We start from the raw sequence: 16,806 nt of genomic DNA, 5'->3' as shown, positions 1-16,806 counted from the left end.
TTCTGTCACATACCTGACAAGTGACTCCCCTCTCAGGGGCCTCAGTTTCTTCATTCTGCAGAGGGAGAGGCTGGACTGCATGAGAATAAACACCTCCAGCCCTGGCTTCATTTTGGTATTCCCTGGCAAGCTTTTTATTTTTAACTCAGTGAATGCAGATTTCCAGGCCCGGTGCCAGGCTTACTAAGTCAGGGTCTCTAGGGCTGTGACCTGGGTCCTTGCCTATATTTAGTGAACTTCCCTAGAGATGCTGGGTACTCATCAAAACCCCCTTTGGGAGCCACTGAACTAAATGACCTTTATAAAGGGCCCTTTCTCATAGAATTATTTTTGAAATACTTAATTGTAGGGGAGCCTGGGTGGCTCCTTCGGTTAAGCATCCGACTTCAGCTCGGGTCATGATCTGACAGCTCCTGAGTTCAAGCCCTGCTTCGGACTCTGTGCTGACAGCTCAGAGCCTGGAGCCTGCTTCGGATTCTGTGTCTCCCTCTCTCTCTGCCCCTCTCTTCCTCATGCTCTCTCTCTCTCTCTCTCTGTCTCTCTCAAAAATAATAAACATTTAAAAAATTAAAAAGTTACTTAATTGTATTCTAACAAAATACAGACATTTTTTAGAAAAATCAGAAAAGTAGAGAGAAGAGACATTTTCAGAGATAATGACTCGACCAGCCACAGAGATCTCTAGGCTGTCATTTGTCGTCACACATAGATTTCTAGGATTTTTGCTTCTGTTTGCACGACGATGACCACACCATACATACGCGTGTGTATCTCGCTCCTTCACCTAACAGTATCTTCTAACCACTTTCCCGTGTTCTATGTGACATTTTCACAAGTAAATGACACAGCGTGAGGGCATGGTTCCTAGTTTACGTGCCACCCACTTTCATCCGGCACAACTCTTAGCTACGTGAAATGAACCACCCGCTTTGTTGCAGGGGGAGGTGAGAACAAAGGGTGTGCTGTCGGCCCTCCCCTTCCCTGGCCTGCGCGGAACCTCGACAACTCACGTGCTGCCCACGAGCTGCCCTACTTCGGCGTTTGTGCCCGTTGAGGACCGGCTCACTGAGGCAGACGCTGGTGGGTGGAAGGATTGCCTCCCCTCTGTTGCCCTCTGGCTCCTCTCCTGAGAAAGGTGAATCATTGCTACTGATGGAGCAGATTAATGGCGAAATTGACGGCTCTGACCCAGCCAACATCTGATCTTTCCCAGTCAGTTTTCATTTGCTGTGGCTTGTTTGGCCATTTTAAGGGCTGCAGCGAGAGTTGATATTAATTGGTGAAATCTCAGGTCTGGGAAGCTTCCTCGGAGTAAGTAACAGGCAGAAAGCTCAGGACTAGGCTTTGGGCAGAGAGGATACTTAGGGTCTGGTGGGTCAGGGCATTACTGCTGATTCTTGCCATACATGGCACAAGCCAGAGACTCTGGCGAAACCACACTTTTTTCAGGGAGGAATCTGAGACTTGCCTCAGAGCAGAGGACTCGTCCAGCATCTTGCAGTGACTGTGGCAGAGCCTGTTGGCTAGGACTGGCTGCCTGCCCGGTTTTAGACTGAAATGCTGATACAGGGTGTCTGTGAGTGCCCTTCTTCAGGATGTTCTAGGGACTCAGGGTGGCCTGTCACTCCTATTCCCCAGCCAGTGGCTTTGCTCCAAGGCCACAGCATTCCAAATGTCATTTCCCTTCTGTTTCCTCCCTCCCTCCCTCCCTCTCTTCCCTCTTCCCATCCTTCCCTTCTCCCCTCCTTCCTTCCTTCCTTTCTTCCTTCCTTCCTTCCCTTCCTCCTTCCTTCCTTCCCTTTCTCCTTCCTTCCTCCCTTCCCCTTCCCTCCCTCCCTCCCTGCCCCCCACAAAGTTTTCTGAATGTTAAGCAAATGTCACGTACACTGCTAGAGATTCACAGCGTTCACCTACTGGTTGCAGTGACCAGCCAGCCCACAAGCTGTTTCACCACCAATGTGGTCGATATGTGATGGCTGAGGGAACGCAGGGGTGAATACCAGTTGCAGATGTGCAGAGGAGGGGGGGCTTCCTAGAATAGGTGGCCTGTAAATCAAGTCCTGAGGACCAAGTAGGATTGAGCCAGGTGAAGCATGAGGAGGAGAAGGAGAGCCTTCCCTCTTGGCGGAAGGAACAGCTTGTGCAAAGGGCCGCAGGTGACAAAGCGCATGGCATGCCCGAGGGACTGTAAGCCCCTCTGCATTTAGGGCCCAAAGAGTACACTGAGGGTGTGTGTGGGTGTGGGAGTGAGGGTCACAGCAAGACGAGAAGTAGCCAAAATGGAAAGGCTACAGGTTCTAAATGGCCTTAACCAAACCTAGCAATTAACTTTATCCTGAGAGGGGTGGAGAGGCCCACCGTTGGGGCGCACCCTGGATGTGTTTGTGGCCACATAGAAGAGCGTGGGATGGCAGACAGAAAAAAAGTGAGAAACAGTGGCCCGAGCCACGGCTGGGCTGTGGGGAAGGCAAGACGTCACGAAAGATCTCTGGTGGTGCACTTCCTGCCACGGGGCTGCAGGGTTCCAAGCGGGTGCCACTCACTGCGTCCAGATGGCGCCCAGAGTCCCCAGAGCAGACAGTGGAGCCTCACAGCTCAAGTTGCTAAGCCTTAGCCCTTTGTAGCCACGCCACCAGAGCCTCTGATTCCCAGGAAAAACAAGCTGACCTCTTCATTACAGATGCCTTAGGGCTCCCAGCTGGGCAGAATCTGCCGCCAGTCAGCTCGGCCTCCGAGGTGCTGGTCGAAGACTACAGCCTGGATGAAACATGCACACCTTTGATGAGGGTTAATTGAATTTTTTTATCTCTAAATTCATTATTAAAGACAAAAAAGGGGAGGGGGAGAGCACTGGTGTTTTATTCTTCCTTGTTATCTAAATAAAACAGAAGTTGGTAAAATGCACTTTTTAGAGGATGTGCCCAATTTTTCTTTCACCTAAGAATCCACTGGTGCAGAATGGTTTCAGTACCAAGTCAGACTTGAACATTGTCTTTTACTGTTAGTTATTTGCATTCCTCTGACCCAGAGGCGCCTTCTTGCCCCATAGGTATGAGTGAAGAACAGGGACTCTTTGGAAAATGCGCACGGTCAGTTGACATCTCAGGTGAGGACTGGAGCCATGGAACCTGTCCTGGGGTGGGGGTGGTGCTCCCCAGACCACTGATGGACCTCTGTCAGCAGTAGCATCTGCTCTAGCAGAGAGAGACAGCACTGGCTCACTGTGTTTGGAGAAGCTGAACACTGAAAGGGAAGGAAGTCTACTCTGGTTGAGTAATCCTGAAGGCCCCATACAGTGTGGACGTAACCAGGAGAAGCCTATCATATTTAGCCGTTCTCATTGGCAGATGTCTCTGTCCTTCTTGTACCTAATTAGGCAGGCACCCAGGTGGGCATCGAAGGGATAAACCACAGGACTGTTAAGTTTTGTGAGGAAGAATCAGATAATGTCTGGAGGAGAACTTGCCCAGGTGGGACACCACTTTGAAGGTCCCCAGGCAGCAGGGCTGGGAATCAGCACAGGCATAAGACACCAGCAGCAAGGACTATCTGAGAAGGAGAGCCAAAGAGGACAAACTTGGCCTCATCGTGTGTCAGCTGTATCCTGAGAGCCAACAGCATCCTTGTCTCCAGACTTAGAGATTCTAGTATATTAAAACCCAGTGCCATGGGCTTTCTTTGTCAGAGCATCTAATTTATTAAAACTCAAGCACCATGGACAAGTGTTTTTGTTTTATCAAGATAAATAATGGTTTAAGCCTTTCTATAAAAGTAATCTAATTGAAGAGCTTGGATTTCAGTCTTTATGAAATTATCACAGCTTGGGTCACGGGCTGATCCTGGGTGATCTCAGCTATTACCACCTTCCAAAAATCACACCACTAGACATTATCAGTCTCTTTTTTTTAAATCTGCCTTAATTACTGAGGATGTCTTTGAGTCATTTGGTAGGTATCCAGTCCAGCTGGTCTCACCGGGAACAGTGATAAAGTAGCATCCTAGAGATAGCAGGAGGAAAAGAGACCTGTGTCTCCTGAATGGCTCTTTCACATTTCTTTAATCTTCACCCCCAAGTCTGGGAGGCAGGTTTATTTTTCCCTGTTTTCCATCTGAGGAAAGTGACCTTGTAAAGGGGGTCATGTATCCTGAGGAGGTGGGTGAGCAGAATTCTAAGGTGACTCCCAGTGACCCTTGTTCTTGTGTAAGTCCTTCCCTTTGAGTGTGGGTACAACCAATGAAGGTAATGAGTAATTAGGGTATGTAACATGGCGAGAGAATTGTCCACGTGGCATTAAGGTGATAATCCTCTGACTTTCAACTAATCAAAAGGGAAACTATCCAGGTGGACCCGACTAATCACGTGACCCTTTAAAGCTGCACGGAGAGATCAGGGACAAAGGACATAAGGGATTTGATGAACAAGGCCAAATGGACGTGAGGGAGACCCTCCCTTGCTGGTTTTCAAGGTGGAGAAGGCTATCGGGTAGCATTCCCAGCCGGCAGGCAGTCAGCAACAGAATGGGACCACCATTCTACAACCTCAGGGAACCGAAGTCTGCCAACAGTCACAGGTGTTTGAAAGCCCTGAGCCCCAGAAAGGAACTCAACCCAGCTGACACCTTCAAGGCAGTCCTGTGAAACTCTGAGCATAGAACCCAGCTCACATGTGCCGGAGTTTCCAGGAACTGACAAGCAGGTGCTGTTTTAAAGTGCTTCCTTTATGTTAACTGGCTACACGGTGATAGATAACAAATACAGAAGATGAAGAACCAGAATTTAAACTGGAGGCTGCCTGGACTTAGGGCCATGCTTCCCCCACTGCAGGAGCTGCCTGTGCTGGGGAAGAGAAAGTGAGGAGGGCTTACCGGACAACTACATTCTACGAGTATTAGAGAGTCTTTATGTACTAAGCAGTGGGTTTACAAGATGATTCAGACCCAACAGCATCCCGTGGGGACTCAGTGTCTGGTGGGAAAGACCATCAAGAGGCAGGTGGAAACCATGCGAGAGCCTATGGCAGAGATGCGGTCGGTATGCTGCTACGGTAGAGAAGCCTCCAAAGGGAAGGAGACTGAGCTTGGACGTGAAGACTGAGTAGGAGGCCACAGCAGACAAAGTGGGAAGCGCATAGATGAGAGGTGTCAAAATCCAACTGCACACCGAGTAAGACAAAGCAGAAAGAACAGTTTACTGCAAGGGTTTCGACCTGCAAACCAGGAAACTCGAGGCTACGGGAACCAGGAGTTCCTTGTTGCTTACAGACTGAGGGATTTCACGGGGTGAGTGTGGAAGTGTGTGGCTCTTTCAGCTGATTGGTTACCTAGTTGTCTTCTCCCTTGTTTGGGTCAGGGCAGCTGAGTCAGGAGGATGAGGAAGTCCAGGGACGGCGTGAGCAGGCTTGATGTTTGGGGACTGGCCCGCATCTTCTGCTGACCTCTACGGAGACTTGTAAAATTCTGCAACTTGGGTAAGGTTGTTTTCATCTTTTTTAATGCATCGGCATTGGCCGAGTCTGATTTGTCCCTGACATGCATGACCCATTTTAGTTTGGTCCTACAAAGGGCAACAACGTGGACAAAAGTAGAGACAGAACACACAGTATATTCAAGTTCTAATAAGCATACTGGGGGGCGATGTGGACTCTCAGTTACAAAGAGCGTAGGTGGGAGGTGGGGTGCAAATGTGGATTAGACCAGGCAGAGGGGCCTTTCGTGCTGTGACGCAACAGTCAGACCATTTCTCTTGGTGCCGATAAGAATAATTTCTCTGATCTACTGGCCCTGCCAGCCCAGAGATCTCAGAAGAATCAAAAGGCTGCTTCACTAGACAGCATTCCAGGCTGCCTTAATATGCATTGTGACCTCAAATGGCTGCCATGCCTTTGGTCAATTCTTTTCACTTCGTTTAATCAAGGATTCATTCCATAGACATCTCCTGGGCAGCAGCTCTTTCTGGGCGGTGTGTTAGACCCAGGAGCACAGCCAGGAACCACAAGAGACCAGTTCCCTCAGGTAGTTGACTGGGTTTGGAGGCTGTATTGACCCTTCCTGGGGTGGGGGGGATGGGGGAGAAGTGACAAGGATTGAAAAACCATCTCCAGAGGGAGGAAAAGGGAGTTTGGCTCCTGGGAAATGAGGAAGATGCCATAGAACATCGAAGACTTCCCTTTTCCAAAACTTTCTGGAATCCCCTATGCTCAGAGAACCTGTTGCTTCTGGTGAATAACTGTCAGGCTTCAACTAGAAAATTTATGCAGGTGACCAGAAGCTTTTGAGAGCTGGTGACTGTGCCAAGCTTAATTGGATACTCTGGGCTGAATTACCATGAATTCTTTGCCTTAATTGCATAATGGCCTCTTTTCTTCATTAAAATTTGGCATAATGACATCATGGGCAACAAAACATGTCAAGAGGCATTTTGGAAAGGTTGTGTATTTTCCTACAGCAGACATCTCTCTCCTAGTTTCAAGGTTAGAGGTTTTCAGTCTATTGTGAAAAGGAGTAGGAGTGGTGGAATCGTTCTGTACAATGACTGCTTTCATGAGTATATCAGTCTGCTCAGGCCCCCGTAACAAAATGCCATAGTCGGGGAAGCTTAAACAGCAGGAATTTATGTCTCCCAGTTCTGGAGGCTGGAAGGCCAAGTTCTGATGAGAGCCCTCTCTTGGCATATAGACAGCCGCCTTCTCACTATGTGCTCACAAGGCAGGGGGAGAGAGGAAGGACAGAGAGAGAAAGCAAGAGAGAGAAGCAGGAGAGGATCAGCGGGCACACTGCAAGGGAGCAAGTGAGTTCTGGTGTCTCTTAGTCTCTTACAAGGACACTAATCCTATCCTATTGGGGCCCCACCCTGTGACCTTATTTAACCCTAATTATGTCCTTGTAGGCTCTGTCTCCAAATACGGTCACAGTAGTGGTCAGGGCTTCAACATAAGAATTTTGATGGACGCCATTCAGTCCATAGCAACGGGTGTATATAGATCTGTCAGAACTCAGCATTTTGTGTACTTTCAGTGAATGCAATTTCTGTACATAAACTATACTTCCATGAAGTTGTTTTTAAAAAAATAGAATAGATGAGAGACAACCAGAGGTTGACCCTGTAGATTTAATACAGACTTTACAAAAAGGAAGGAAAGAAGGAAGGAAGGAAGGGGAAGGGGAGGAGGGAAGGAAGGAAGGAAGGAAGGAAGGAAGGAAGAAAAGAAAGAAAGAAAGAAAGAAAGAAAGAAAGAAAGAAAGAGGAAGAAGGAAAGGAAAGAAAAGAGGTTAGTCCTTACCGTAGCGTTGAATAATGAAGTCACTTGTTGTTCAGGTTAGCAGTGGGAGCAGGAACCTCCACCCTTCCACAAATCCAACACTCCCTTGAGCTTACCCCTGTGTCTGTGACGTAGCCCAGAGAATAGGACTGAATGCCACCTCTATGCCTGCTGAGCCCAAGCTGGTTGCTCTTCTTCCCCAGTCTGCTTTGGACAACAGTAACCACCTGTACTCTTTGGTTGTAAGGGCTCTCACAACCCAAACAAAAGACTGACCCGCCCCTGCTTTTGAGAAATAAGTCCATGATACTACATCCCCTTGAGCATAAGCTATTTCCAAAGGACCTTGGGAGAGCTGTACAGGGAATGAAGGGTCTCAGGTGCCCACTTAGTCAACAGTCTGCCTCCCATTACCCCAGCATGCCCACCAAGGCTGATCCCTTCCCAAGGGGCTTCATGGTTCAGCATTTCCTATGCCATTCTGGACCCCATCATGACATGGGCTCTCTGTTTTAGGCTCAGCAGACTCAGTGTTAATAATGTACTGGTAGACAGTAATGGCTTGCATGACCTAGGGTTGCTTCTGATATTAACACAAGCATTCTAGAGACAGTGTCTGAGTCCCAAGGAGTCTTGATGCTTTTTTTTTTATTGTTTATTTATTTTTGAGACAGAGAGAGACACAGCATGAGCAGGGAAGGGGCAGAGAGAGAGGGAGACACAGAATGTGAAGCAGGCTCCAGGCTCTGAGCTGTCAGCCCAGAGCCCGACGTGGGGCTCGAACTCACGAGCTGTGAGATCATGACCTGAGCTGAAGTCGGACGCTTAACAGACTGAGGCACCCAGGCGCCCCTTGATGCTTTTTATATAACCCCCTCTGAACTCTAGGCTGTGTGCCTTACCATGCCAGGGGAATTTTCCTAAAACCCAGAATGGGTCACATCACTTGGTTGATTCTAGTCCTCTGTTACCCATACCCTTATTCATTCAGAAATTATACACCAAATTTCTACTGTTTTGGGCATTGGGCATACAGGAATGAATGAGACATAGTTCCTACCCTCTAGAAAACCACTGTTTGGCAGAAGCAGGTAGAATTTCAGGTAGATAAATGTCACAAAGGGCTCTAAGTGTTTTGATGATAGTGATTATGGGATTTGGCAGAATCCCAAAGGAAGGAGATGTCACTTTTTCCTGGGAAAGGAGAGGATGTCAAGGAAAGGGACCCTGAGCAAGGTTTTGAAATGAGAGAGTCAAGACATTTCCAGGAGAAGAAGCAACCTTGAGCAAAGACATGAAGCAGTGTAGACATGCTCGCCCCATTCTACTTACAAGGAAGCTCAGTCTTAGAGTTAAAGCTTGCCCATGACCATACTGCTCATATTGCTGGTAAGAGCTTTTATGAGGTTATTCTAGAAGCTGGGAATACAGCAGGAAATGTGTAAGTGCAGGGGTCTCTCCACTACTGAACACTGCAACTGTTCTTTTCAAATTAACAACTCTATCAAGCATTCCTACTATGTAGGGGAAAAGAACGGAGTTATATAATGCCCTCAAAATGTATTTGTTATATAGGAAAGGAGGCTGTATATAGACACAAATCGTTATGTCAGCCTTTCAATTTTGTAATGCTGGCTGGAAAAAGAAAGAGATCATTACTCTTTTATTTGTTTTGTCTTCCTGATGACAAAGTGCAAGCATTATAACAAAACCAGTCTTGCTGACTTAGCACTTGACCAAAATTTTGATTTATAGGTTCTTGTGAACAACATAAAATGAGCTCTGACCTGAAGGCATTTGGGGGTTGTTCTATTTGTACTCAGACTTAGGCCATATTACATGAGTTGTCATTCTGAGAAAGGTCAGTCTTTGCAGTTAAGCTATTGGGTCTGCCATGTAGATTCTGTTGTCCTGTTTCCTGAAGGGGGACCCCTGAAACCATAAATGAGAATCAATACTCAATCTACTTTTATGCCAGGAAGCTTTTCACATGGATGCCTGAACATCTATCTCTGGCTATTGAAGGAAAAAGCAATCATTAGATCCAGGTAGATAATGTCACCATCCCCCACCTGACACCCATGTGTTAAGCAAAGCGGAATCTCAAGTCCTTACATTTCCCTAGGCCCTCCTGGGCTGGGCCAGTGGTATCCGGGATTGGTGGTGTCCTGGACCATAGGACCAAGAACTTGAGCATCTCTTCCCTTGGATGGGAGAGAGGACAGGAGCCCGGGAACAAATTTTGCTCACTGATGTCCACCCAGAGATCCCATTCCCAGCCCACTCCCCCAGGTAACCAACAAGACCTCTGGAAACTTTACCTGGACCTATGAGGGAAAATTTTATGTCCCCAATTCCAAAAATACCTGCATATAAAATTTAGGGACTCAAGAGTAGGTTCTATTAGATTTTTTCAGTGCCAGGGGATCCAGGAACGCTACATACTCCTAATACATCACTCTCCATATAAATCCCCTTGAGAAATCATGTACAGGACAAAGACAAAAGACTTACCGTAGTGTAGCTTGGCCTTTGACTCTAAACTCCAGTACAGAGAATGCCAGTAAACCAGACTGGGCCACGGTTAGCACTCTTTTCTCCCACACTGCTTGAGCCCATGCCAACCCTGGGCCAGGGCGGATGTCACTACTCAATCACAGTACTCTACTGTTGATCTCAGATCTAGCCTCTGACTTTGAGGATAAAGTTTAGAGAAGCAACTCCTAATTGATAAAATTAATACAGAGATTAAGCCTGTTTGCCATTTTTGGCCCAGAGAATGGGTGACCCTCGCTTTGTACTGTCCTTGTCTTGCTGCTCTCAGCTGGACTGTGTCCCCATAGATTTCACACTATGAGCAAAGATATCATATACTTGGATTTGGATCACTGAAGCTCTGCCATGTATCTCCTCTCCTTCCTTCCTCTGTCCTTAACTCCCACCAACCAAGCGATGAGAAAGCATTGCATTCTCTTGGTCTTCCATTTGCATTTTTCCTCACTCTGATTTGAATTCTGCCTTTCTGCTTGGGTTATCTTTTGTTTATCCTCTCCCTGACCAGCTCATATTTGCTAATGGTTTTCATAAAAATCAAGTCTTGGAAAGGTTAAACAGAGAGTAATTTAAACCTTCCCTCCTGTTGTTAATAACCCAGATGTACTACTGGATCTCTGACACTGGTGTCTCTTAATTGATAACTGAAAATGCTATCACCCACCGTTGCAGGGATATGTTATGTCCCAATATCTCATGATGTCTCTGAGGCTCTTATTAAATAACATTCCTCTCAGTGAAGCCTCAAACCTCCTTTCCCCCTTCAGAAAATTTCCCTTTCCTGCTTGACTGTATCTCCCCTTGGATTCCCAGGTTGGGTCTTGAATCTCTATTAATCGCCCTTGAAGGAAGTCAAGGGAGGATACCAGTGAATGGGCTCTCAGAAATCGACTAATAATTTCTGCTTCCTTTAGAGGATGGAATTCAATCAATGTTTCTCTCAAACTCCGTTGATTGCCCTCTGAGGGGGTATTAATCTGGTCAGATTTCAGGGACCCATTTTCCAGCAGGTGACAAGCCTCAAGGGCATATACAAGCCCTAGTGGACAGGCAGATTCTCTCTTTGATTCCCTCCACCGTGTAGTTGGTGGATGTCTTTATTATACAATAATAATAAGATTCAAGACTTGGGTGCTAGGGGAGTAGACAGTGGGGGATAGTCAGACTGCTCTGTGTCATCTTTTGTCTAAAACTATTTAGGCTCAACTAAGTCATTGCAAATGTTCTGGGACAATAGATATCCTGAATATCCCTTATCAGGACTCTTAAATTAACTCTTCACAAGTCTCTAATCCTCCAGCCTGGCCTTCTTCTGATCCATGCTGTATGCTGAAACCATAGTGATTTTAAGAAATGTACATCTGCTCGTATTTCTGCTCTTGGAAAGGGAAACACATCCAGAGCTCTGGGAGAGAGGGCCCAGAGAAGTGATCTTGCTTTGGGAAGAAAAACCTAGGTACCCACAAACCATGACTTATTGGAGAACTCACGTTCTGATAAAGAGCCACATGGGGGCACCTGGGGGGCTCAGTCGATTGAGTGTCCGACTTCAGCTCAGCTCATGGTCTCATGGTTTATGAGTTCAAGCCCTGCGTCAGGCTCTATGCTGACAGCTCAGAGCCTGGAGCCTGCTTTAGATCCTGTGTCTCCCTCTCTCTGTTCCTCCCGTGCTCATGTTCTGTCTCTCAATAATAAAACATTTTAAAAATTTTTTGTTAAAGCCACATGTACTTCAACATCCCCAGTAGGGAGGTGGTGGGGAAGGGAGGCTACGATGGTGAGAAGAAAAATAAAAGGAACTAGTGAACAGTTTTTTAAAGTAAAGATTGAAGGTTTTGGCACAATAGATCAATGCTGTTAAGACGCCACATTCTGAATCATTTAGTAAGTGCGTATGTGGTTTCCTCCTAAGCAGAGAATTCCAGGTCCACTTTTGGACAGGATCACGCCACTCTGTGCACCAGTAGGGAAGACTGGTTTGTTCTCAGCTCTGGGTGAGGCCAAAAGCACGACCTGGAGGGTACAGGCTGCCCCACGTCCCCTTCCAGGACTCTGGGCATGATGAGGAAGCAACTCGGAACCCCAGGTGGGAAGAAGCTTCCACTCTTTAGCAGTCCAGTTAGAGGCAGTCACAGCCACCGTCAGCACTGAGGCAGAAAAGCCCCGTGCCAGGAATAGAGGGCAGGTGCGGGGGAGCAGGGTGGGACTGAATGTCAGGCTCAGGAGTATGAAATGAGGCCAAGCCGGGGCACGGAGGAGGGAGGGGTCTGGAGTCCGAGGCTAGGTCAGCTCCACAAGAGACAACTAATCTGAGCGGCGTGAGAAAATTGGAATTTGGGGTCAGATTCAAGGGCACACAGAGCTCGTTGGGCAGTCAGGGCCAGCTTTCAGGACAGATCCTTGGCCAGCTAGGAGAAAAATCACTTCTAGGGGATAAGAGGCCAGAGGCCAAAGCCATCTTCAGTCTCTGTCCCTTCTTCTGAGAATTTCTCCCTCCTCTGGGCTTAAAGCCACAGACATTGAAAGCCAGTGTCTGCTGCAGGTGGAGATGCTGGCCATAACACAATCAAGAACATCACCATTGTGTGAAGACCCTGGGAGGGGTCTACCTGTCCGCGGGGGAAATGCATTCATTACCTGGTTGTGCAGGGGTAAACTGAGCACCACAGCCCTTCTTTAGGTCCAAGGTACCTGCATTAGCAAGGACCTTTTATTTCACAAACATTTTAAGTTTTCTGTCATGAATTTTGAAGCTAAATTTGAAAACCACAGAGGGGCACCTGGGTGGCTCAGCTGGTTGAGCGTCCGACTTCGGCTCAGGTCATGATCTCGAGGTCTGTGAGTTTGAGCCCCGCGTGGGGCTCTGTGCTGACAGCTCGGAGCCTGGAGCCTGCTTCGGATTCTGTGTCTCCCTCTCTCTCTGCCCCTCCCGTGCTCATGCTCTGTCTCTCTCTGTCTCAGAAACAAATAAACATTAAAAAAAATTTAAAAAAAAAAAAAAAGAAAACCGCAAACATGACCAATATCCAGGTAGCTTTGTAGGTGAAAAGAAGGGGCCATGTCCAGCCCCTTCTACAGGAATTTACTGAGTTCCTCTCTGCCAGCACCACCTTCCCCCACACAGCATACACTCTGAGACAGGCTTCCCAAACATTCTAGCCTTCTCCTGCCAGTCTCCCTCTGTCCAAATACCTGTAGGGCTGGCTGACTTTTTTTTTTTTTTTTTTTTTTTTTTGCTCATTTTGATGTTAAGGAAAAAAAAGCCATAAAACGGGATTTTCAAGGGTCCAAACAGCCAGCAGAAAGGCAGGATACCATCTTCAGGACAAGGAATGCCAGATAATAATAGTGTTTGTGTTATGATTTTCCGCTCTCTCCATGATGTCTCTTTGCTCCTAGAGAAATTTCATACAATTCTCCCATTTTACATGATATGTGATGCACCAGGAAAGAGAGGTGGGCAGTATAGCTTCCTACTGAGTGATCTGCCTCATCCTCTTCATCGTGATGCCTCAGTTTACAATGCCTGGACTTGACCTTGAACATCATAGAAGGGATTCTCTTATCAGCTGGTGCTTGCAGCCTAACCTGGGAAACATCAGACGTATAGGAAATCCCCCATCTGTGATGCTGGAACTGACATGGGTATTTGTTAAGGAATAAGTCACTCTTCGTTTTGCACAAGCATTTCCTCTCCCTGAAATATCAGTTCCTAGCCCTGTGCCCTCGTCAGCTGCAAGGACTGCCGTGAGGGTGAGCCCCAGATGCCACCCAGCCCTGCTTCCCTCCACAGTCTGCTTTTGGGGCCCTCCTCTGTCCAGGGATGCCTCCTGCAACCACACGGCAGCCATCCTTTGCTGGGAGGCAGCTGTGACACTGGGAAGAACACACAGGTTTTTGGCAACAGAATCACTCAGAAGCAAATCCTACCACTGACGTGTGCGGCTTTAGACACAAGACCCTTATCACTTAACGCATTGTTTTATTGGAAAGATGAGATGGGGTGCAAAAAGAGAACGCCCCTATAAATTTGGAGACCATGAATATGAGCAAAGGTAGGCTTGAGGAGAAAACGAAGCAACCAGACAAGGTCACGGGCAGCCTCTTTTCTTCCTCCTGCTCTCCACAAGCTTCCTGAGCACCTCTCTGGGCCAGAAGCAGAGCTAAATGCTCTAAGTGTAGCAGTCAACGAGAAAAACATGCCCTTTCCCCTGAAGAGCTTAGACTTGGACCATGCCCTTCAGAGTATACTGCACCCTGACACATGGTAGGCCCTCAAGAATGGCAGTTATTGTCCATTTAACAATTCAGTGCCCTAAAGACATATTGTACTCTTTTAGCTTTGTGTAATGAATTACATATCATTTAAACTGGGAGAATTGCATGAAAGTTCTCTAGGAGCAAAGAGACATCCTGGCGAGAGAAAAATCATAAACACTGTTCTTATCAGGCATTCCTTTGTCATAAAGATGGTATCTTGCCTTTCTGCTGGCTGTTCGGACTCTTGAAAATCCCATTTTATGCTTTTTTTTTTTTTCTTAACTTCAAAACGAGTAAAAAAGAGTCCGCCAGCCCTGCTGGTCTTTGGAGAGTGGGAGATTCTTTTCCATACATTTCACTTACTCTCATTTGTTTCTCTGCAGGCAAGGAGAGAGCAAGAACCAGTGTGCTTTCCTCTATAATTATTACAATGTTTCCAGTAAGTTCAACAAAATGTTCATTATTTAACTAACTACTGGGAGCGAAACTCAGCTTCCAGGTGGGAGTTCTCAGACCAGCCTCCAGAGGCAAGAGTAGAATCACCTCTTGTGTAGTTCCTGGGTGGCTCAGTCAGTTAAGCCTCTGGCTTTGGCTCAGGCCATGATCTCATGGTTCGGTTTGTGAGCTCGAGCCCTGCGTCAGGCTGTGTGCTGACAGCTCAGAACCTGGAACCTGCTTCAGATTCTGTGTCTCCCTCTCTCTTTGTTCCTCCCTTGCTCATTCTCTCTCTGGGTCTCAAAAAGAAATAAACATTTAAAAAAAGAGAGAAGAAAAGCACCTCTTACACTTGAAGCTCTGGGTACAGAGAGACAAGAGAAAAAGAAAAAAGGTCCTTGCCCTTCTATAGCCGGCTGGCTCTGAGCCAGGAGGGAATCCAGTGGGGTGATCCAGGCAAACTCACATAAACAGGCCACCACCAGTGGCAAAGGGAACACAGATGCAGAGAGAAATGTAGTTCTGCCAGCTCTCACTAACATCTTATGTTTACCTTCCTCCATTTTTCTACTACGAGAAACAACCAGATGAAGGTACGCAGGGGAAAAAAAGCAAATGAGCCCACAAAATGTATTGGTTACTTGGCGTGGCAGGATGGAGGTGATTTTAACAGCAGGTAGAAATAAGCTCTTGTAGTAAATTAATTCCACTGTCGGGGCGCCTGGGTGGCGCAGTCGGTTAAGCGTCCGACTTCAGCCAGGTCACGATCTCGCGGTCCGTGAGTTCGAGCCCCGCGTCAGGCTCTGGGCTGATGGCTCGGAGCCTGGAGCCTGTTTCCGATTCTGTGTCTCCCTCTCTCTCTGCCCCTCCCCTGTTCATGCTATGTCTCTCTCTGTCCCAAAAATAAATTAAAAAACGTTGAAAAAAAAAATTAAAAAAAAATTAATTCCACTGTAGTAACCAAGTATTGTGCAGTGAGACAGGCTGCCCTGGGAAACTCTCGGTTCCTTGGAAGCTGTGCTGAATCCCAGCTTGATGGGATTAAAATAGGGGAATCTCCTTCCTGGGAGAATGAGCCAGCAAAACCAAATAAAATTGCAAATTCTCAAAATGGATTTTCTTTCCCTTTCTGGTTCAGGACAAAGCTTATTAAATGAGTAGGATCAACTAACTGTGTTTCTAAAATAAGAAAGCTGGTATCTCTGACAATGAGGTGAGTGAGACCCCAGGCCCTTCCTGTTCAAAGGAAGCTTTTCTAGCTCTGAGGTCACACAACCCCAGCCAAGCCCCTCCTCATCTATTTGCTCACAGATGCAGCAAACCCATGCCAGATTCACTGCTGTGTTCTGACCATCAGAAATGTGATCTTGGGGTGTCTGGGCGACTCAGTCAGTTAAGCATCCAACTTTGGCTCAGGTCATGATCTCACGGATAGTGAGTTTGAGTCCCAAGTTGGGCTCTGTGCTGACAGCTCACAGCCTGGAGCCTGCTTCAGGTTCTGTGTCTTCCTCTGTCTCTGCCCCTCCCCCGCTCACTCTCTCTTTCTCAAAAATGAACAAACATCAGAAAAAAATTATAGGAGTGCCTGGGTGGCTCAGTCGGTTAAGCGCCCGACTTTGGCTCAGGTCATGATCTCACAGTTTGTGGGTTCGGGCCCCATGTCGGTCTCTGTGCTGACAGCTCGGAGCCTGGAGCCTGCTTCGGACTCTGTGTCTCCCTCTCTCTCTCTGACCCTCCCCCGCTCACACTGTCTCTCTCTCTCTCTCTCTCTCTCTCTCAAAAATAAACATTAAAGAAACATTTTTTTTAATTATAAAAAAAAATAAAAAGAAAGGTGATCTTAAGGAAAGCCTGGAAGCCCAAATAGGGAAAACCTCAGAGGGTTTCTGGCTTAAATTTGTTTCTCTTGTTTATGAATCTCACCCATGTGGACATGTACATCACACAACTTATTTCAGTTTTGTCATACATGGTAGACAACAGCTGTGTGAACACAAGCTAGACCAACCAGGTGGCCTGTGTGTCCGAGTGGCCCAGGGCTGGGGGAGAAGCCCAGATGGCCCCGCTCGAAGCCCTCAGAGGGCTGTTAACAGCTAAATACCCTAATCAACTCACTTTCATCGACTTCTCCAACAGGCTGGGGAAAAAAGGTGGGAGAAGTCCTGGCAGCAGCTTTGCATTTGCAATTCGATGTGATATTTCACCACGAGCTTGGTGAAAAGAGGGCTTGAACCTCTGTTCATAGATTTACAGTCTAACTTTTACTCTGCCATTTTACCTATGTTCATAAACCGCTGATT

The 16,806-nt window shown here is 47.1% G+C and overlaps 1 long non-coding RNA gene across 2 annotated transcripts in view; it reads left to right on the top strand.

Moving 5' to 3' along the window:
• The first annotated feature begins 5,911 nt into the window (after positions 1-5,911).
• The window catches only part of LOC109252102 (uncharacterized), a 52,398-nt gene continuing 41,503 nt past the window's right edge, over positions 5,912-16,806 (top strand). The window contains exons 1-2 of one of the 2 annotated variants that reach the window (XR_002073856.2): positions 5,912-6,011; positions 14,455-14,510. This is a non-coding gene — a long non-coding RNA (uncharacterized LOC109252102). The remainder of the gene's footprint in view (positions 6,012-14,454; positions 14,511-16,806) is intronic. The other variant, XR_008423973.1, reaches the window with a different exon arrangement.

The sequence above is a fragment of the Panthera pardus genome, unplaced genomic scaffold (assembly GCF_024362965.1).
Source record: "Panthera pardus isolate Hobbes unplaced genomic scaffold, ASM2436296v1 HiC_scaffold_2, whole genome shotgun sequence".
NCBI lineage: Eukaryota > Metazoa > Chordata > Mammalia > Carnivora > Felidae > Panthera > Panthera pardus.
The sequence above is the reverse complement of the archived record's forward strand: the minus strand, read 5'-3'. Positions and strand labels throughout refer to the sequence as shown.